Below are 22,764 nucleotides of genomic sequence, written 5' to 3' on the forward strand. Positions count from 1 at the left end.
TGGAGGAGCCTGGCGGGCTAGTACACTCCATAGGATTGCAAAGAGTCGGACACGACTGAGTAATTACACACTGAGGACTATTTTTCCAAAACCCCAAAGCAGAACTCATGGTCTGCAAATAGGACAGACACCCGGAAGGCCCATCAGCATTCACTCAACACTTGCTCCCAAGACCCTAAAAATGCAGGACGTGGGAGGGGGAGGACAGTGACAACTTCGAGAAACACTAAATACTATAATCCAGAGACTTTAAAAGTTCTGAAAGTTTCTCCACAATGAAGAAAACTGGTTAACTGTTTAATCCAGGATTTACCAAACATGATTTTAGCTGAAAAATCTTTTCTAAGATTAATACCTTTTCCTATCCCTTGCTACTTGGACTCCATGAAACATGAGTATGTTCCTCCCAGCTGTGGAGAAAGATGGGTAGGGCCCGAGAAACAAGATATGAGACTGATGAATCCAAAACAACCAAATGAGGAACAGAAAAGGGTGACAAGTAACATCTGAAGAAAGCATTACTGAGCCGGGGCTCTTCAGTCTGGGCCGGGCTGCAGGGACCGGGTGCAGACGGACACACAGGGCTGAGCAAGTGGTTCTCTCCCTCCCAGACAATCACAGGGCACTGTGGCCCTTCCTCCCAGTTTATCTCCACATGTGCTCTGTCTGCTGCAGGGGGCTGTGCCCTACACGTCTACGGCTCCTCCCGTCTGTTCTTAAAGACAAGGACCACACTTCCCCCAAGGTACTCGTGTCTGCATACTCCCCTGGCTGTGTTCAAGAAGCCTACGTTGAACTGGAAGGGCTTGATCTGTCTTTTGCTCTAACAAGGTTCTGTCTCAGGAAGCTCATTATTGCTTAATTACTAGAAGGCAATTACTAAACATTACTATAATCAAGTACTGCAAGCTCACTTGCTTTACATCAGCTGCTAATTTCAGGTTATTGCAAGTTAATTATTCTCCCCGGCCAGGGATGGCAAACACCCACCTGTGCCGTGGCTGCTTCTCATTCATCAGGCTGTAATCTCCAGCATTTCTGTTATGGCCCTTTACTGTTGACCAAATGCTTTCACAGACATGATCTAATCCGGACCTCTCCACAAGAACTGGTTCTTATCATTCATTACGCTGGTGAGGACACCAAGGGTTTAAGTGATTCACCCTAAGTCACACGCTGGCGAGCTGCAAGGTGACCTCTGTATCCCACGTACCTCAAACCTCTCCCCTTGTGGAAACGCCCTGTTTTCCCAAGTTCCTGGGTATTTGGACCATGATTTGAACACTTAACTATATGCCAGGAACTATTCTGTTTCCATACATAATCTTATTTAACCTTTTCAACAGCCTCACTAGGTAGGCATTATTATTCCTATTCCACAGATAAAGAAATTGAGGTTCAGAGGGGTTAACTTATTTATTTAAAATTACACAGCTACTGAGCTAAAGTGCCAGGATTCAAAACCCATGTTCTTCTGTGAAAAAAATTAAGCTGGAATCCTGTCTCACTCCTCTTACTGAAATAAATTCCAGATGGATTAGAGATTTGGATTTTTAAAAATGAAAATATGCAAGTGCTAGAAGAAAGCATGATATACATAAACACAGAATCTTAAAGTGAGGAAGGCTTTCTAAGAACCGCACAAAATCAAAGCCATTAAATAAAGATATGACCCATTTGACTAATTTTTTAAAATTCTGCATCATAAAACAAAGATGAACTAAAATATCTGAAATCCATATAACTAAGGGATGCTGCTGCTAAGTCACGTCAGTCGTGTCCAACTCTGTGCAACTCCATAGACGGCAGCCCACCAGGCTCTCCCGTCCCTGGGATTCTCCAGGCAAGAACACTGGAGCGGGTTGCCATTTTCTTCTCCAATGCATGAAAGTGAAAAGCGAAAGTGAAGTCGCTCAGTCGTGTCTGACTCCTAGCGAACCCATGGTCTGCAGCCTACCAGGCTCCTCCGTCCATGGGATTTTCCAGGCAAGAGTATTGGAGTGGGGTGCCATTGCCTTCTCTGTAACTGAGGGCTGCTGCTACTGCTACTGCTAAGTCACGTCAGTCGTGTCCGACTCTGTGTGACCCCATGGACGGCAGCCCACCAGGCTCCCTCGTCCCTGGGATTCTCCAGGCAAGAACACTGGAGTGGGTTGCCATTTCTTTTTCCAATGCATGAAAGTGAAAAGTGAAAGTGAAGTCACTCAGTCGTGTCCGACTCTTAGCGACCCCATGGACTGCAGCCTACCAGCCTCCTCCATCCATGGGATTTTCTAGGCAAGAGTACTGGAGCGGGGTGCCATTGCCTTCTCCGAACTAAGGGCTAATTTCCTATAAATCAATAAGAAAAGATGAATAACCCAATAGAAAAAGAAGGGTAAAAGACATGAGCAGACAGTTTATCAGATGAAATTAAAATGGTACTTACATTAAAAAAAAAATCAGCCTCGCTCATGAGTAAATTCAAACTGTAATGAATTTATAAATTATAATTTATGATGAAAACTACAATGAATTTGTTATCAGAGGCCATTTTTCACATCACATTGTTAACATTCACTCTGTATTGGACAGAGTATAGAGAAATAGGGCACCTGTATACTGCTGGTGGGAGGCAAACCAATGCAATTTCTATGCAAAGCTATATCAACTGAAAACTAAAAAGACTATTATAATCCCTCTGACTCAACAATTCTACTTCGAGGAATTTATCCTGCACTGATACTGACACATATGTGCAAAGACACATGGAGTGGGATATATTCAACAATGTTTATAATAGCAAATATGAAATCAGCAACTCCATGAGCAGGAAAATGGTTGTACAGATTGTGAAAACTATACATCAATATTCCATGCAGCCCAGTATGGACATCTGCAAAATACATTAAGTGAAAAAAGCAAGGTGGAGCACAGTGTGCATAGTATGAAAAGCTGCTGCTGTGCTCAGTTGCTCAGTTGTGTCTGATTCTTTGCGACCCCATGAACTGTAGCCCGCCAGGCTCCTCTGTCCATGGGATTTTCCCGGCAAGAATACTGGAGTGAGTCTCCATTTCCTCCTCCAGGGGATCTTCCTCCAGAGTCTCCTGCATTGCAGGCAGATTCTTTACCCCTGAGCAACTGGGGAAGTCCATAGTATGAAAAGAGGGCATATAATTAATTAATTGCACCTGCATGGGGTTCCCAGGTGGCACTAGTGGAAAAGAATCCGCCTATAATGTAGGAGACGTAAGAGACTGTGGGTTCAATCCCTGGAGACCCACTGCAAGAGGGCATGGCAACCCACTCCAGTATTCTTGCCTGGAGAATCCCAGGTACAGGGGAGCCTGGCAGGCTACAGTCCACAGGGTCGCAAAGAGTCGGGGATGACTGAAGCAACTTAGCATAGCCCAGCACATCTGCATAAAATATCTCCAGAAAAACTACAAAAGAAAACTAGTACAGTGTTTGCTTTTGGAGAGGCTGTAGTATCTAGCTCTTTTTGGGAAAGAAGATAACCTCCAACTCTTAATAAATTATAGGGACTTCCCTGATGGTCCAGTAGCCAAGACTCCACACTCCCAAGGCAGGGGGCCCAGGTGTGATTCCCAGTCAGGGAACTCGATCCCACATGCCGTAACTAAGACCCAGTGCAGACAAATAAATATTAAAAAAAAAAAGAAAAGAAAATTATACTCTGCCCTTTCATTCAGTCTTACAATAGTGCTTAAAAGGCAAGGTAGCTATCCTGATACAGTGAAAGGGGCCCTTTTAAAAATATCTATTTGAGGTGCTCTGTCTGTCTCTGTTTTCTCTTTGCCCTGCTGCACCCCTTACTGTGACAGGACCCTTTAAGGAATGTCCCACCCAGGTTCTGGAGTTGCCTTTTCCAGTTCGTGGTGTATATTAAACCATGTCTCTCTACATGGTGGGCTCATTCTTTCACGCCAAATTCCCTTAAAACCAAGTATCCATCGTGTGTATGACAGCAAAATCCAACGGGTAGAACGATAGGCTATTTGTGTCCCTAATAAAAACAAAACTCTCGCCCATGAGGATCATGCACTGCCGCTCAGAAACTGCTCTCACTGGGCTCTGACACAGAACCCTCCTGAGAAGGCAGGAGGAACCTGTCTCCTTCTCCCCATTTTACAGAAATGGCCTTTGAAAGGACGAAGAGTGACTTGCCTCCAGCTGCACAGCGTGCAAGCCACAGAGTCAGAAGAGACACCTGCGTCCCCAGACTCTAAATCAGAGCTGCTGCCAGGACAAATAAAGTCTGCAAATATAAATCCCCACTGGGCAAGGCTGGGGCCTAACCACCAGGGAGATTGGCAGGGACCCATGGATGGGATGGAGGTCAAAAGCAGCCCTGGGTTGGCTTGCATTTCCAACTTGGGAGGCGTATTATGAGTCCAATAAATGGGAAGAAAAAAAAAAGCAGCCTCTGAGATTTTTTTTTGGAGGTGGGGGATGGGCCTGCTCCAGGTCTTCCTTGCAACATGCGTAATTTAGTTCCCTGACCAGGGATCGAACCTCGGCCACCTGCTTTGGAAGCACAATCTCCCGTCACTGTACCGCCAAGCAAGTCCCAAGAATATTTTTTGAGACACATGAAAAAATAAAGATAAAGAACAAAGTAGGCCTGAGATCTCCACAGTATTATTTTCAAAGGCAAGACAGTAAGATATTTTATCTTATTCTTCGTACACATTATCTTCCATATTTTCCTCTTTTCTCTAAATACAAAATGGATTTGGGAATCCAGAGGAATAAGGAAAGTGAAAAGTAATCCAGGGAATGGCATTTCACGAGAAGAGTTCACCACAGGCCACATCTGAACGATCCTGCTTAAGTTAACAACGCTCTTTCACTTTCTGCGCGGTGAGAAGGCATCACGGCCCTGGACCCCAGATGTGTCTTCCCACAAAGAAGGGAGACGAGGGGGAGGGCCGCCCCCCACCCACTTGGGCCCCATTCCACGCACTCCCCCAGCAGGCAGGGCTCATTTGTTTTGCACCACAGCACCTGGGCACAGGATACACTGGGTGGTTCAGGCCCCTTGTCTACCGGGGAGACGGAAGATACCCTTCCACTCATTAATCCCTTTCCAAGATGGGGAGCTTCTGTCTGCAAAACATGTTTGTTGCACTGATCGAAGAAAACGCTTTCCCAGACCCAACTCGCTGTTTCCGGCTTCTGCACAAGCCTGCCAGGCTCCCTCTGTTGTCCTCCTCCAACAATAAACAATACCACCCGCCAAGAGCTCTGGAGAGGCGGGGAAGGTCTGTTCTCCACGTTGTGTAAATCAAGGAGTGTGTCTAATCTTTCCTCCGCAGAAGCTTTCCTGCGCCTGTTTGGCTGGACCGGAAGGACCTCGTTATCAGCATCCTTAGGCTCCTCCCCCAGGCTGAGATTCAGAGAAGGGGGGCGGGGGGGGGGGCGTGGGGGGCGGGGGGGGGGCGGGGGGGGGGGCGGGGGGGGCGGGGGGGGGCGGGGGGGGCGGGGAGGTGGGCAGGCAGCCAGAGGTCAGAGCTTCAGCCCCAAGCACTTCCCTCCAAGGCAGACCAGGGATGGGGATGGGGGTATCTCCTTCCCTGTCACTCCAGGCTGGACCCTACCCTCAACTGTTAAACAGATTCCCTCCTCACTGGAAGCAGGAGAAAAGGAAAAAGGGAAGCAGGTGTCCACATGCTCTGTGACTCAAATGGAGGAGGATAAAATGTAGCAATTCTCCCAAGTTTTATCTCCCAAGACCTTGCCAGGTCCGCTGTCAACACAGAAGAAAGTCTATTTGTCTAGAGCATAGATGCTTTATACACATCAGCCTATTTCATCCTTGAAACAGGCTTGTGGGGTGAGATTTCTTGGTGACTATTACTATCAATAACCTTTTACATTTATAGAAGGCCTCAGGTTTGTTGTCCTAAAAATTATCTTATCTGTATGTGTGTCAGTTGCTCAGTTGTGTCTGACTCTTTGTGATCCCATAGGCTGTAGCCCGCCAAGCCCCTTCATGGAATTCTCCAGGCAAGAAAACTGCAGAGGGTTGCCATTCCCTTCTCCAGGGGATCTTCCCAACCCAGGGATGGAACGTAGGTTTCCTGCAATGCAGGCAGATTCTTTACCATCCGCGCCACCAGGGAAGACCCTTATCTGTATCCTTGCAAATTCCTACATGGAATATGGGGTAAAAATTCTCCAGTCTACCCCGAACACCACACAAACACACACACAGAAGGCCACAAGCCATTTGTCGCCAAGGCCCGCTGATGTGCTGTCAGAAATGTAGCCTGGGGCTTCCCTGGTGGTGCAGTAGGTAAGAATCTACCTGCCAATGCAGGGCACATGGGTTCCCAAGCTGGGAAGATCCCACATGCCTCAGAGCAAGTCAGGCCTGTGCCACAACTACTGAGCTCGCAACGCTGCAACTGAAGTCCGTGCGCCCGGAGCCTGTGCTCCATGACAGACGCCACGCCATGAGAAGCCCGAACATCACAGCGAGAGAGTGGCCTCCTGCTCGCCACAAAAGCAATGCATTGCAGCCAAAAATGAATAAATAAAATTGAAAAAGAAAGAAGAAGAAAGAAATGCAGCCTGACTACCCCCCTCCACCACACCTTTGTCTCTACTGCACCAGCCTGGCTCCAGCCCTTGTCACCTCTCACCCAGCCAGCAATGTCTAACCAGGTTAAGCCTAACAAGCAACGACTGTCCTCACTAGCAGGCCTTCAATATTTATCAAAAGCCTTAACAACATCCACGCTCTTTGATCTAGCAATTTTGCTTCTGGGAGTTTTCCCTAAGGAATGATTCCAAGACATACACACAGATTTATTCACAGTAGAGCACAACGGAAGTTCATTCCAGTATTATTTAACATAGTCCCCGAAAACGGAGTGGGCAAAGCCTCTATCCAACAGTGGAGAAATGGTTACATGGAACCACATGATGTAACATTATGAAACATATACATGGAAGAAAATACATTTTAAAAATGCTTCCTCTAAGTGGTGGGATTATAGATTATTTTCTTCTTGATCTATTTATATCTTTTCTAAATTTTCTTCAATAAACATGACTTATTTAGAAATAATACACTTTATTAAAATATAGGGACTCAATACTGGTAAGGGAAACATGGAACAGGTAGACACATAATCAGCTAGTGACCATCCACATTTAATTAGCTCTTCTGAAAGCAGAATCTTCCTACAAGTACAAACCAAAAGCCATAACTGCATTCACACTTTCCATGCTGGGAACTCACTTCTGGAAATTCACTTTAAGGAATAAACTCAAAATGCAATATGAACAGAAATGCTCATTACATCTTACCTAAAAGAACTGGAAACAATCCAGTTGTCCCGCTCAGGCAGCGTTGTATGGAACATCAACACCATGGAATGCAGGGCAGCTATTAGAAATGCCAGTTATGAAAACTATGTAGAAATATGCAATAATGTTGAACATAGGCTACAAAACTAAAAGAATACACAAAGCTGCATTTATCAGGACCGTAGCTATAAAAAAATAAGCATGGATGTGAACAAGGTCATTTCCAAACCAAGAACATATATGGCGTTTAGCTTATGAGATCACAGGGAGCTTTTTGTTTTTTAAGTTTCATCCTCCCCACCTTTTAAAAAGTTTTAACATTTTGCATATACCATAGACACATTTTTTAAAAACACAGAAGACATAGAAAAAGGAATTACCAAAAGCAACACAAACAGCATGTTGATGTGTTCCTCCCTGTCTCTTTTTCCTAAGCACTACATGATTTAGTTTGGTTTTGATCACTGTAATCATGACAAGATTTCCTTCAAAGTAGTTAAAAAAATCACTTCAATTTTTAAAACCAGAGAACATAACAAAGACCTATAGGAAGATATACCAATGGTTTTTTCAAGTGCTGTCAAGAGAACTGACCTCATACAATGTCTGACTGTAAACAAAACAGCAAGTTCACACCATGGTGGCAGAACAGCTGTAATGATCAAAGTTCCTAACACCTGCGGAAGACTCTCAGGCCTGTGTTGTTGTTGTTCAGTTGCTAAGTTGTGTCTGATTCTGCAACCCATGGGACTGCAGCACGCCAGGCTTCCCTGTCCTTCACTGTCTTCCAGAGTTTACTCAAACTCACGTCCATCAAGTCAGTGATACCACCCAACCATCTCATCCTCTGTCTCCCCCTTTTCCTCCAGCCCTCAGTCTTTCGCAACATCAAGGTTTTTTCCAGTATGTCATCTTTTCGAATCAGATGGCCAAAGTATTGGAGCTTCAACATCAGTCCTTGTTGGGGGCCAGAGTGAGGTACTCCAGCCATGGCAAAGGTCATGAGGAAGGAGGCTCGACATACGCAAAGGCGGGATCGAGCCTCAGGAGTCCCCCTGGAAATCCTCGAGCGTCTACCCCCATAACCAGAGCCTGCCTACTTTACTACTTTGTGCTCTTACCTACACCTCTGACTTTACGGGGGGCTGTCCCCCACCACCTCTTTCGGAGAAGGAGTTAACCTAGAGCTCCAGTCAATAAAAACTCTTGGGTGTGACAAGAGTGTTTTAACCTACAAACTCCTCTGAAGGTTCTCTAGCCTGCCTGACAGGCTCGTCCAGCCACATGTGATTACTCACAGCCTCCCAACCGTGAGAGGCACAAGATGCTTTAAACCCTCTAAAAACAGGTTCTTTAGAGAAGTTAGAAAACTATTAGTATAAGTATAATGGGCTGATTAGAAATTGTGTTGGTGAAGGGTTTTTCATTTGTTGAGCCAACGTTTGTTGCTAAGTCTCCACATCCCCTGCCCTTACACACATTAATGAATATATAGAATTAACCTTTGATATTAATCACGTTAGACCTTAGGCTAAGTAAATTCTTTCCTTAACTAAAACCCACTACACCCTCACCCTGTAGGAATGTAACTTTATTTGGGTGGCATCTGTTTTGAGAATAATCAGCCCTGGAGAAATAAGTGTCCTGATTGACTGACCGCTGTCACAAGGAGAGGGTCGTAAATTGTCAGCAGGCCCCCCTGGCCAGAAGATGATGTAACACCCCTAAGACCTCTGTATACATTTGTGTGAAGCACCTGACTTTAATAAAAGTCAGGACTGCTGTCCCCACGTGACTTTTGTATAACATCTTAGTGTATAAAAACAGACTCTGGAAAATAAAGAATTGGGATCAGTTTCTCGAAATACTGGTCTCCCCATGTCGCTCTCTCTCTCACTCTGGTTGAGTCTCCATCTGGAGCGCGGAACCCACCATGCTTACTAATTATGCCTGGGCTTCTAAGATCCGACCGGGGAGGCCTCAGTGTCTCCTCTCCTTCGGGAGAACGGAAGGACGCCTGCGGCCTACGTAAGTGGTGCAAACTTCTTGTCTTGAAGTTTTATTGGTCTCCCACGTAAACCAAGCTACTCAGCCTCTTTTCTCCACTGAATTTTCCTACTGAGCTATCCTTATTCTATTACTCTTTATATCTTTAATTAATATCTAATTGAAGCTATTGTATCCTGATCCTCGCCTATGCCGTCTCTCCTTCGAATACCCTGGATCAGCCGGGGCTGGTCCCCGGCAAGTCCTTCCAATGAACACCCAGGACTGATTTCCTTTAGGATGGACTGGTTGGATCTCCTGGCTGTCCAAGGGGCTCTGAAGAGTCTTCTCTAGCACCATGGTTCAAAAGCATCAATTCTTCAGCGCTCAGTCTTCTTAGGCCTGTATCAATAGCCATAAGCCAGGAGCGTGGAGAGTGCTGTGCTACTAAAGCTGACATTGTTGTAAATTAGAAGGAATTTTCTCAGATTTGGAAAAGATAATGGGGGGCTTCCCTGGTGGCCCAGTGGTTAAGAATCCAGTTTCCAGTGAAGGGACATAGGTTCGATCCCTGGTCGGGGAACTAAGATACCATACACTACTGAACAACGAAGCCCGTGAACAACAACTACTGAGCCCATGCGCTCGAGAGCCCGTGCTCTGCTATTAGAGAGAAGCCCCTCAAACTGCAACTAACTATAGAAGCTCCCGTGAGCCACAACAAAGACCCAGCACAGCCTAAATAAAAATGTTTTAAATTAAAAAAAGAAAAGATAATAGATATAACAATGGATTAGGTTTTCAAATCAGGAAAAGCTTGAACGGATCCAATCCAACTGGTTGCTTGATCCAGCATATTTAACCTCCTTGACACCGAACTGACAACCTCACCAGCAAGGATCCCTCCAGAAAGAGAAACAGGGATCGCTATGCAAGCAAGGCCTGGGCTCCGCTGCCCGTTGAATGTGGGCCCTGCAGACAGGGAGGCAAGACTAAGTCTGCTTTCCTCACGGACGGGCTCAGTTTCTGCAGGAGTGTGACATTTTGGGGCTTTTCAAACAACAGGGCCCCTCGAGACAAACTTGACTATTCATCTCCTCCATGTGTGTCTAGCAAAGCCTCTGTCCGCTGTCACAAGGCTGGGGGAAAGCGGCGGGGCTGGGCTGATGAAGACATAAGGTGCCACTGTGAACATGGCCAACCTCATTCAGATACTGCCTACATCAAGGCAAAAAGTCACATTGCATTCTTTGCCTTAGAAGTTTCTGGAAACGAACTCGTGGACAGGATGCACTGTGACTACTCCACTACAATATTAATTTCCAAAGAACTAATCTGACCATGCCATTCCCAGCCTTCAAACTCCTCGGAGATCCTGGCCGCCCACACAAGCTCACTGTGAGAGGAAGAACCGGGCCTGGTGAAAGAGGTAAACCTAGGAGCCAAACTGCCCGAGTCTGAGTCCTGTCTCTGCCCCGAAGAGTTGGGCGACTGTGGGCAAGTTCCCTTTCCTCTCGGTGCCCACATTTCTTTATTTGTAAATAGGGATAATAACAGCACCTATTTCATGGGGTTATTTTACAGATGAAAAGATTTAATGCAACAAAGCACGAAGAAGAGAGCCTGGCACCCAGTAAATCTCAGGTGCTTATACATGGAACTCTGCATAATGCTATGTGGCAGCCTCAAAGGGAGGGGAATTTGGGGGGGAATGGATACGTGTATGTGTATGTCTGAGTCCCTTCATTGTCAGACCGAAACTGTCACAACATTGTTAATTGGCTCTACCCCAATACAAAATAAAAAGTTAAAAAAAAATTTTTTTAAGTACTTATAAATCTTATTAAGTCATTGTTGGAAAGTTCAAACTCCCTAGCAGGGCACACAGAGCCACCCATAACCCAGTCCCCGCTCATCTCTTTGGCTTCGTTTCTCATGACCTTTGAGTTACCACCACCACCACGATGATCACACAGCCATGCCAAGCTCCCAGAGAGTGGCCCCTGAGGCAGGTTCATCTCTCCATGGCTCTACTCACAAGGAGAGGCCATTCTCTCCTTGTTGCTGTGAGCAATCACACAGCTCTGGACCCCTCCACCCGCCCCTGTGGGAATTAGCCCCTCTCTCCTTTATACTTCCACCGTGTACCATGAGACTCCCTTCAAGACACTCCATTATCCTCACTGGTTCAGGGATCCTGCTTCCCCTACTGGACCTTAAGGACAGAGGCGCCTATGAATTTCTGTCTGTACCCCCACTGCCTGGCACTCAGGAGATCCTGAGTAAATAGTTGTTAAATAAATGCAAAAGAAATACTGATCAGAACATGCAAAAGCTAGGAATAGTTTTCAGAGAACCACAACACCAGGATGAGGAAACCAAACCCCAAAACACTTTGATCCTGAAGAGAGTTAATTGGCAAAGATCATATTACCAAAGAGAAGAAAGAAAATGATAATTTCCCAGGGGAAAGCCAAACCTTATTATAATGCAGTGTCTCTATGTGTGTTGGAGGAGGGGGAGGACAAGTGACATTAATAAACAATGGTTCTAAACCAACTGATGTTGACTAATCACTGAACAGCAGGTTTTAAATGTTTTCTTTAGGGGAAAAAAAAAAGCTGATTGGGAAGTATTTTTTTACCTTGTTCAGAGTACAGGTTATTTCAATATAAAATACTACACAGGACCCAGACTGCAAGAACAGAGATGTAATTTTTGCTGAATGTCTATAGTGAGCCAGTTACTTTAAAAATAACATCATTTCTATTTACTAAGCAGAAGGTGCTAGACACAGAACCATTCACTTTAGATGCATGATCAGATTTGATAATGCAAGTCCTCAACAACTCTGAGAACTAAGTATTCCCCTCTGCATTCTATAGATGAGAAAAACATATTCATCATTCCATACATTTTTAGTGAGCATATTCTCTGTGTAAGTCACTGACCCAGGAGCCCAGGCTACAGTGATGAACAGGCAGACAAAATTCTCCACACCCTTCACATCCTAGCTGAACAGAAAAGAGAGCAAGGAATGAATGGGGAAAGGAACATATACATAGATAAACAAGAAAAATATCACATAGTGGCAACTGCCAGTAGAGAACAAAAATAAAAGGAAAGGACAGAGTGTATACAGACAGCAATTTTATTTGGCTGCAGCATGTGATATATGGGATCTTCATTCACTGACCAGATATTGAAATTGTGCCCCCTGCATTGAAATCGCAGAGTCTTAACCACTGGACCACAAAGAAAATCCCCAGACAGCAATTTTAGAGTGAGCTGTCAAAGAAGGCCTCTCTGGGCTCACTCTATTTAAAATAAGATTAGAATACGAAAAAGTCAAGCACATGAAGATAGGAAGAACAGGGACTTCCCTGGTGGTCCAGTGGTTAAGAATTTGCCTTCCAATGCAGGGTATACATATTCAGTCCCTGGTTGGGGTCCTAGGATCCTACATGTCATGGGGCAACTAAGCCCACATGCCCTAATGAAGACCCAGTTTAGCAAAAAAAAAAAAAAAAAAACTGGAAGAGCATTTTGGGCTGAAGGAATAAGTAGTACAAAGAGGCCTAAAAAGCAAGAATGGACTTGGCATGTTCAAGGAGCCAAAATAGAACAATGAGGCTGGGTGCATGGTCAAGGAGAAAAGGCTAAGAAACAGACCACAGGGCAGGTCACACACAGCTCAGTCAGTCACCGCCAGGAGTCAGGATTTCATTCTGAGTGCAATGGGAGGCCACCTGGAGGGGGAGGGATGGTTGGGAATGTGACATAAACCACTTAACCTTTTCCAAAGATTTCTCTGGTCCTTGTACTGTAGGGCCTTGTGGCAGAGATACAGGTTGAAGCAGGGCTACTAGTTAGGAGATTACTGCAGGAAGCCTAGGTTAAGAGATGATGTGGCTTGGACTGCTGCTGCTGCTGCTGCTAAGGCGCTTCAGTCTAGGGTGTTAATAATGAAGATGGAAACTCCAGTACTTTGGCCACCTCATGCGAAGAGTTGACTCACTGGAAAAGACTCTGATGCTGGGAGGGATTGGGGGCAGGAGGAGAAGGGGACGACAGAGGATGAGATGGCTAGATGGCATCACCAACTCGATGAACATGACTTTGAGTAAACTCCTGGAGTTGGTGATGGACAGGGAGGCCTGGCGTGCTGCAATTCATGGGGTCGCAAAGAGTTGGACACGACTGAGCGACTGAACTGAACTGAAACTGAATGAAGATGGCAGGAAGGTGATAAGATTTGGGAATGTTTTTGAAGATAGAGCTGCTGTTGCTGCTGCTAAGTCGCTTCAGTCTTGTCCGACTCTGTGCGACCCCACAGATGGCAGCCCACCAGGCTCGCCAGTCCCTGAGATTCTCCAGGCAAGAACACTGAAGTGGGTTGCCATTTCCTTCTCCAATGCATGAAAGTGAAAAGTGAAAGTGAAGTCGCTCAGTCATGTCCGACTCTTAGCGACCCCATGGACTGCAGCCTACCAGGCTCCTCCATCCATGGGATTTTCCAGGCAAGGGTACATTTCCAGGCAATGTATTTGAAGATAGAGCTAGAAGACTGAAATTGCTTAAGGATTGGATGATGATGATAGAAGAAGAAAGAAATCAAAAGTAAGACCTAGGGCTGCGGGCCGGGCAGAGTTGGGAGCGTGCTACCAGCTGCCCAGTGCCCGCTGCCTGCAGCCCGGGAGGGAGGAGCGCCCGGCGGCCCCACCCCAGCACGTCCCGCGGGGCCCGGGCAAGGCAGCCTCGGAGGCGCCCGCCAGCCCCCAGCGCGCCCAGCTTCTGCGCATCCGGAGTCGGAGCACCAGACCTTCCCTGCCTCCCAGCCCTGCCTCCTTCTGCAGAGCAGAGCTCAATAGAGCTTGGTGGGTTTTGCCTTTTACTCTGGGAGGAGAGGAGCAGACGATGCGGAGTAAAGAATGAATGTCAAAGGAAAAGTGATTCTGTCAATGCTGGTTGTCTCAGCTGTCAATGTTGTGTGTGGGGAATACAGCCACAGCCCAGAAGGCTCTCTGTTCTGGATAAACCTGTCAAAAAACCCCGAAGTTGGTGGCAGCAGCATTCAGAAGGGTTGGTGGTTTCCGAGATGGCTTAACAATGGTTACCACGAAGAAGACGAAGATACAGAAGAAAAGGAACAGAGAAAGGAAGACGAAAGAAAGCTTCATCTCTCGGACTGATTGAACCCACTTAGATGCCCCGAGGTTGTGACCATGACGGAATGGAAGGCGCCTGTAGTGTGGGAAGGCACTTACAACAGAGCCATCTGGGATGATTATTAATGCCAAATAGAAAATTACCATCAGCCTGACGGTTTTTGCTGTCGGAAGTTACATTGAGCATTACTTGGAGGAGTTCTTAACGTCTGCTAATAAGCACTTCATGGTTGGCCACAGAGTCATATTTTACATCATGGTGGATGATGTCTCCAGGATGCTTTTGATAGACCTGGGTCCTCTGCGCTCCATCAAAGTGTTTGAGATCAAGCCTGAGAGGAGTTGGCCGGGCATTCTCACGATGTGCGTGAAGACCATTGGGGAGCACGTTGTAGCCCACATCTGGCATGAGGCTGACTTCCTCTTCTCCATGGACATGGACCAGGTCTTCCACGACGAGTTTGGGGTGGAGACTCTGGGCGAGTTGGTGAGCAAAGCTTCAGGCCTGGTGGTACAAGGCAGATCCCCGTAAGTTCACCTACGAGAGGTGGAAGGAGTCTGCAGCATACATTCGCTTCCGCAGAGGGGATTTTTATTACCACGAGGCCATTTCGGGGGGAGCACCCACTCAGGTCCTGAACATCACCCAGGAGTGCTTCAAGGGAGTCCACAAGGACAAGAAAAATGACGTAGAAACCCAAAGGCATGATGAAAGCCATCTAAACAAGTATTTCCTTCTCAACAAACTCACTAAAATCTTATCTCCGGCATACTGCTGGGATTATCATATAGGCCTGCCTTCTGATATTAAGCTTGTCAAGCTATCTTGGCAGACAAAAGACTATCATGTGGTTAGAAATAACTTTGACTTTGTGCCAGTACATTTCTGAATTTGAGAGAGTATTATTCTGGCTACTTCCTCAGAAAAGTAACACTTAATTTTAACTTAAAAAAAATATTAACAAAAGACCAACACAGCAAGTACATATTATTTCTCCTTGTAACTTTGAGCCTTATAATATGAGAGAATGAACCTGTGGTAATCAGATGTAAATTCCCAGTTATTTCTTATCTATTCTTGGTTGGGGAGGCAGGGAAGAGGATACACTCAATGCAGGGAGAGGATACACTATCAGTTGAACCAAAAAAAAAAAAAAAAAATTGCCATAGACAGAGAAAAAGCCAGAAACACTCTATGTGTGCCAGCTGACGTACTGGAGAGAAGTATGCGAAGGGAAGTGTTTGGCAACAAGATACGATTGTGACGGGCTGCCCTCTTGATTTCAGTGTCTTCCTATCTCTGCTGGGTCTGAAGCTACACAGAGTTGCTTTTGCAGCAGGAGAACTCTTAGTAGGCCCCAGTCTACCTTGGTGATCCTCAAATGGTTTAGTCAACGTCCTTTCCTTATCAGGACGTTGTTTGGCTTCTGTGCCAAGACTAGTCAAGATTCCCAGTGGATGTGGTAGAGATGTTGGGAGTCACAGGCAATCTGAATGAGCCAGTGGGTGCTCCGCATGAAGTGAGAACAAAGCCTCAAAGTAAGTCGGCGATGAGTTGTTGTAAGTTGGCATGAAATAAGCAAAGAGAGGGTAGAAAGACAGGGAGCTGATCACTGTCAGTGCCTCCTCTAAGGGGCACAGGGCATGCGGTTGGCATATAAATATGGCATGGATCCAGGCGCTGAATGGGAGGCAGTGTGGGTGGTCTCCAGTCTCCTAAACCATTATGACAGCCAGAGCAGTGTTGTCTTAGAAGAGGCTTCTTGTTTTGGCCAAGTCATATTCAGTATGCCAGACTCTGGAACTTGAGTCTTCAGATCCTAGGCCAGAAGTGGATGGTGTCACAGCAGAGCAAGACCTGCAGGGGACTGAGGAGGCCTGCAAGGGGTTACATTTCCTGGACCTGGACTTCATGACAGTCAGTCATCAGTGAGTTCTGCTACCACGGCTCCAACCCTCAACCCATCAAGCCCCAAGTTGGAGGGCTAACATCAAGGAACCTCTCATTTCCCCTTGCACTACTGACGTATAACAACCAGACGTGTTTAATAAAATGGGTAATTGATTTTATATCAAAAGTAGAGGGGATGGCAATGGGAGATCCAGTCCTTGTAACTGAAGATCTTATCATTCAGTTCCTTTCTCTAAAAGAAGCTATGAAATCTTATATATTCTTTAAAGCTAAGCAAGTCGATGTAAAGGAGGTTAGGAGGCAACATTTACATATGCAGGCACGTTTATATTTTGCTTGTGTTCCAGTTTACGATATTGCTTTCCATTTTCAAGCAGTTGACTTGAAGAGCCACTGCACTGGCTTGATGCTCAGCACTGTCAGCTTCTTTGATAAAATGAAACCTACATTTTCTCTGCTGTTTCACTGTGCCTCCTACTCTTCGGTTCTTGCCAAAATTTTTCACAACCCAGTAAAACAAAAGAAAACCAACAAAAATCATGAAGCAGTGGGCTTGTAAAAAAAAAAAAAGGCAATCAAAGGTCGGTTAGGACTCTTGTCTCTCTATAATTCAAGTTTTTTGGGATCCATTCTGGAGTAGGGAAAGTTCATAATTTAAGTCTGAAAGCAAAGAAATGACATACCTTCAAAGATCAGAGAAAAGGAATGATGTTTCCTTTTGAAGGGATCTTTAAGTTCACTTAAATTGAAAATACAAATGGACAAACTCAAAAATCTTATTAATAATGTTAAAAAATTAAAATTCCTGATTTACAATTAAATAAATTATTTTCTCAATTAAAAAAAAAGTAAGGCCTAGATAATTGGCATGAGTACTTAGAAGGAATACTAGCAGCACTTACTGAGATGGGGAAGACTGAAAGAACAGGTTTAGACTACATCCAGAGTTCTCTTTTGGTCACATTAAATTTGCAGCATTGCCTAGACATCTCTCTGGATAGGAATCTAGAGTTCCAGAGAAAGTCTGAGGATGAAGCTACAGATTTGAGGGTCATTAACCAATGGATGTTATGGCAAGCCATCAGATTAAAACAGGACATCTACAGAGGGTGAATAAATAGAGAAGAGGCCATTTCAGAACATGAGGCACATTATCATTTAGAGGTTGAAGACAGACAGAGATTTTCTTTTCAAGAGTTTGGTTTTTAAAAGTGTTTACTTATCTGGCTGCACTGGGTCTCAGCTGTGGCACATGGGATCTTAGATCTCCGTAGAGGCATGGGAACTCTTAATTGCAGCACTTGGGGTCTAGTTCCCTGACCAGGGATCAAACCCAGAGCCCCTGCACTGGGAGCAGAGTCCTAGCCCCTGGAACACAGGGAAGTCCCGAGAGAAGGAGACTTGAAGGGAGTCAAGGGTGGTATGAAGAGACCCAGGAAAGCAGAGTGTCAAAGGGAGATCAGCCTCATCACATGCTGCTGAGAGAATAAGACCAAAACAAAGCCGTGGCCTTCAGCTTGGCAACATGAAGGTCACTGGATGACACAGACAAGAATAGTCCCTGTGGAATGATGAGAAAAGATCGGAGTGAGGGTAAGTAGTCGAAGCCAAATCAAGAGACATTTTTTAAGTTTTACTGAGAAAGGAAATGCAGAAAATAGAAGATAGCTCAAGAGGGGAATACGATCAACAGAGTTTTAAATTAATGAATTTACCTTGTAACATTTGAGAAACAAAATTAGAAAACATTTTTAATTTTGGAGGGGGGGGCGCTGTTTTCAGGTAATAAATATTCATTTCAGTTCAGTTGCTCAGTCGTGTCCGACTCTTTGCGACCCCATGAATCACAGCACGCCAGGCCTCCCTGTCCATCACCAACTCCCGGAGTTTACTCAAACTCATGTCCATTGAGTCAGTGATGCCATCCAGCCATCTCATCCTCTGTTGTCCCCTTAGAGCGTATTTATCTGCTACTGAAAATTATCCAGTGATGGGTAAATTTCACGATGGCAGAAAGAAGTGGCATAATTATAAGATCAGAGATCCATAAGACTTGGTCTTAAGACAGTTCATAATGTGCTCAAGGTAAAAGAATTGGTAGGAAGGGAGCTGGAATACTTTTCTGGGTCTGTTTGACTCATATATACATCCTTTTTTCCCCACACCATCGACAGTAATATAATAGAGTAGCATTTGCAAAAGATTCCAACTCCAGGCTTTGAATAGCATAAGAACAGTTAGAAGGAATCTTAACTTGGGAGAATTAACACAAACACATACCCCGTTCTACGTAAGCAAGCTCTGTTCATCATACAGAATCCTATGATTGCATTTTCACTCAAATGTCATTTATGTGTGTACATCTGGCTACAGTCCTACCAGCTGTAGAATCTTCATTGTTGTCCTTTTATGTACAGAGTGGCTTTGAGGAGGGGATGGAGACATTGACATACATCACTGTGCAGAGTAAGGGGGAACAGGGCAGGAAATAAACTCTCTAGTGACTGCAATCAGGCAGTTAAACATATTTTAAGAATGTCAGTTGTGTATTTATATTTAGCAAAAGTGAAGATGGAAATCAAGTTATATGATCGTTTTTTCTCTCCTCTTTACACAGCGATCTTTGGAAGGGAGTGGCTATGGCTGTGCCAGGAAGTGAGTGGCCTCTTGTCATCTGTTTCCCACACCCACTCCTGCTCTACCACGTGGATGCACAATCTCACCCCCTCAGCCCCGTCGTTCTCTCACCTGGTTTCGCATTATCTGTTCCAGTTTACTTCTTCCTTCAGGGCAACAAAGATGCCATCTCCCCCATGATGTCCTCCCTGATTCCTCCTCTGAACCTTTATAGCACTAAGTACTAGTACCATGTAACTTTAGCTCTTGATCACATTAAGCCTTTTTTTTTTTTTTTTGATCAGAAAAAAGGTTTATTACAACAGCCAACCAAGGAGAACAGATGGGCTTATGCTCAAAAAAAAAAGTCATACATATATATGTATGAGACATTACTTTGCCAACAAAGGTCCATCTAGTCAAAGCTATGGTTTTTCCAGTAGTCATATATGGATGTGAGAGTTGGACTATAAAGAAAGCTGAACACTGAAGAACTGATGCTCTTCAACTATGTTGTTGGAGAAGACTCTTGAGAGAGTCCCTAGGACAGCAAGGAGATCCAAGCAGTCCACCCTAAAGGAAATCAGTCCTGAATATTCATTTGAAGGACTGATGCTAAAGCTGAAACTCCAATACTTTGGCCACCTGATGCAAAGAACTGACTCACTAGAAAAGACTCTGATGCTAGGAAAGATTGAAGGCAGGAGGAGAAGGGGACGACAGAGGATGAGATGGTTGGATGGCATCACTGGCTCAATGTACATGAGTTTCAGCAAGCTCCGGGAGTTGAAGATGGACAGGGAGGCCTGGCATGCTGCAGTCCATGGGGTCACAAAAAGTCAGACATGACTGAGCAACTGAACTGAACTGACTGGGTCACTTTGCTGTGCACCTGCAATTATCACAACATTATTAATCCACTATACTCGAATATAAAATAAAAAGTTTAAATTAAAAAATAAAATAACAAATAAAAAATAAATAGGAAAAATGAATAAAGAATGTCACTTTACATTGATAAATTTTCACTATCTTCATCCATCATTAGACTATCTTTAAATGTATTAAAGCTAAAACTTTAAATGTATTAGAAGCTAAAACTTCTGGAAAATAAGAACTTTTATTGGAAGTAAATGGGTTTTATTATAAAGCATATTTTATCTCCTTTGTCCAGTGTTTCTTTACTCTGAAAATAAATACATAGGGAGAAAAAAAGAACAACCTTTTTTTTTTATCGTATTAAGTCTTAAAACTATTGTCTGATTCCAATATCAGAGTGAGAGTACTTTTCAGTAGGAAATTCAGTGTGATGATTTTCCATTGTTACTTTGAGAGGCAGCTTAGTCATGGAAAGATCCAGATGGATTTGAGTTGTCATTGTAGCTCTGCTTCACCTCTGATAAGCAGAGTGAGCTTGGGCAAGTCTCTTTCTGAGCCTGGCTTCCCTCACAGACAATGGGAATGATACTACCTACCACCATGTATCCACAACGGGCTTGCCCTTCTGCTAAAAACCCTGCAGCGGCTTCCCATGGTTTTTAAAAATCAAATCCAAAACTCTTCAACCTGTCTACAACTTCCTCAGCCTTACTTCTCACCTACCTCACATGCCATACTCCAGTGGCAATGAATTTCTTGGGATATTCCTCACCCCCAAGCTTTTGCTTTTTCGGTCCCTGCTGTCCTCACACTCTCAGCCCCCCTGGCTCCAGCCTCACTCCTGGAAGCCTTTCTGGATTTGTCAGCTCCCACCCCTCCCCACATACACACACTGGGTTCTCGCTTGTGACCCTGACTGCAGCTTGATCACTGTAGTCACCCCACTGCTTATAATTATTTATTTACAGGACCACCTATTCCATAAAACAAGGGTTCGCTGGGGGAAAGGCCTGGGCTTTATTCATCTCTGTATCCTCAGCACAAACACTGATGTCTGCTTCACCTTGCTGATGCCATTTCTTCATCGAGCAAATGGGAAGAATATCACCTATTTGAAAGGTCAGGATTAAGTTGGGTTTAAGAATCCACCTTCCAAGGCAGAGGACATGGGTTCGATTCCTGGTCAGGGAACTAAGATCCCTCCTGCCTAGGAGAAACTAAGCCACACCATAGCTGAAGAGTCTGCATGCGTGAAAGATCACGCATAACGCGACAGCCCGCGTGCCACAAGTAAGACCTGATGCAGCCACAGAAAGAAAGAAAAGTTTAAAAAAAAACAAAACAGAAACAAACAACAACAAAAACCAGAGTCTACCACAGGGTGTCAGACACAGAGCTGGCCTTCGGTACATTTGATTTATATTCTCAGCATGTCCAGATTTTGCTCTTTTTCTGTCCTCTGTGTCCAGGCTCTTACACTGGTCCCGTGTCTTCCCTGAGTCCTCTCTCTGATCCCTATCCCTGAGCAGTGAGGGTCCCAAGCCCGGGACCTCTCCTGGGCTCCCACTCCAGCCAGTGCCTTTTGAAGTCTAAGGCTGACTCAGCTAAGGCACCAATAGAGTACTGCAAGTATCTCCTGAGTACCTCTGTGCAAGACAAGGATGTCCCAGATGTAGTGAAACTGATACAATATGGACAAGGAGGCAGTCGGTAGACAGGGCTTCACCTGTAGCTCAGCCGGTAAAGAATCTGCCTGCAGTGCAGGAGTCCCGGATTCTATTCCTGGGTCGGGAAGATCCCCTGGAGAAGGGAATGGCAACCCATTCCAGTATTCTTGCCTGGAGAATCCCACAGACAGAGGAGCCTGGAAGGCTACAGTCCATGGGGTCACAACACGACTTAAGAGTCAGACACGACTTGGCGACTAAACCACCACCACCACATTGGGTAGGGAAGAGGTAGGGAGACAACGAGACAAAGGAAAGTCAGGCAATTCACGAAAGGAAAGTTTACATATCTCCAGGGGCAGTTTAGATGAAGTGGCACATCCGGGGGACCTCAAAGGATGAACTCAAGCTGAGGGGCTGTTTCCAGAATTACTCATGTTCCACAAAACACATTACTGAAGTCCTCTTGCTTCTCAGATGAAACGTAAAATAAACTCAGGAAACGTTGCTACTACACACCCCTCTTGGAGTCACAAGGCACAGCAGCGAGATGCTGACAGGTCTTGAAGGGACCCTATTTAACTTTGTTTAATCTAGCATCCCACATTTGTTTGGCCACTAGTTCTTGATTTCCTTCCCCCGCCCCGTGAGGATATTTATAGCTTCTTGAGGATCACACTTCAAGAAACACGAAATCAGGGACTTCCCTGGTGGTGCAGTAGCTAAGAATCTGAGCTCCCAAGGCAGGGGGCATAGGTTCTATCCCTGGTCAGGGAACTAGATCTCTCAAGCTGCAACTAAGGGTTTACATGCCATAACTAAAGACCCTGGATGTTGCAATGAAGACGGAAGATCCCATATGCCGGAACTAAGGCCTGGCACAGACAAATGTGTATATATATACATATATAACAAAACAACACGTTAAACCCTTTCAAAGTTATATATTTGCATTTTTAACAGGACCTCTCAAATAATATCTTAATGTCAGATTTTTTTTTTAATAACATAATCATCAATTTAAAAAATCCTCCTGGCATCACGTCCAAAGGAAAACACAATGGAAGACCCTGTAGAGCTGAGAGAATAGCTGTCAAGACAGGATGAACTGCCTCCCTTCCCTAGTTGGAGCGGGGCGTTGGAGGGGGTGGAGACTACAAGCCTTTCTCTCAAGGGAGGGAAACTCAGCATCTGTGAGTGAGTCCCTTCCTTCTTTGGT

The 22,764-nt window shown here is 45.0% G+C and overlaps 1 protein-coding gene and 1 pseudogene across 3 annotated transcripts in view; one reads left to right on the forward strand and one right to left on the reverse strand.

The window, feature by feature from the left end:
- RAB30 (RAB30, member RAS oncogene family) overlaps nucleotides 1–22,764 on the reverse strand; it is a 103,008-nt gene that overhangs the window by 34,438 nt on the left and 45,806 nt on the right. Inside the window, exon 1 of one of the 3 annotated variants that reach the window (XM_027532231.1) lies at nucleotides 7,318–7,340. The exons of 1 other annotated variant lie outside the window; for it this stretch is intronic. The gene's annotated coding sequence lies outside the window, so the exon portion shown is untranslated. Of the gene's footprint in view, nucleotides 1–7,317; nucleotides 7,341–14,615; nucleotides 14,698–22,764 lie in introns of those variants that run through there. One more of the 3 variants, XM_027532230.1, reaches the window with a different exon arrangement.
- On the forward strand, nucleotides 14,097–15,444 carry LOC113886206 (annotated as a pseudogene).

The sequence above is a fragment of the Bos indicus x Bos taurus genome, chromosome 29, assembly GCF_003369695.1.
Source record: "Bos indicus x Bos taurus breed Angus x Brahman F1 hybrid chromosome 29, Bos_hybrid_MaternalHap_v2.0, whole genome shotgun sequence".
NCBI lineage: Eukaryota > Metazoa > Chordata > Mammalia > Artiodactyla > Bovidae > Bos > Bos indicus x Bos taurus.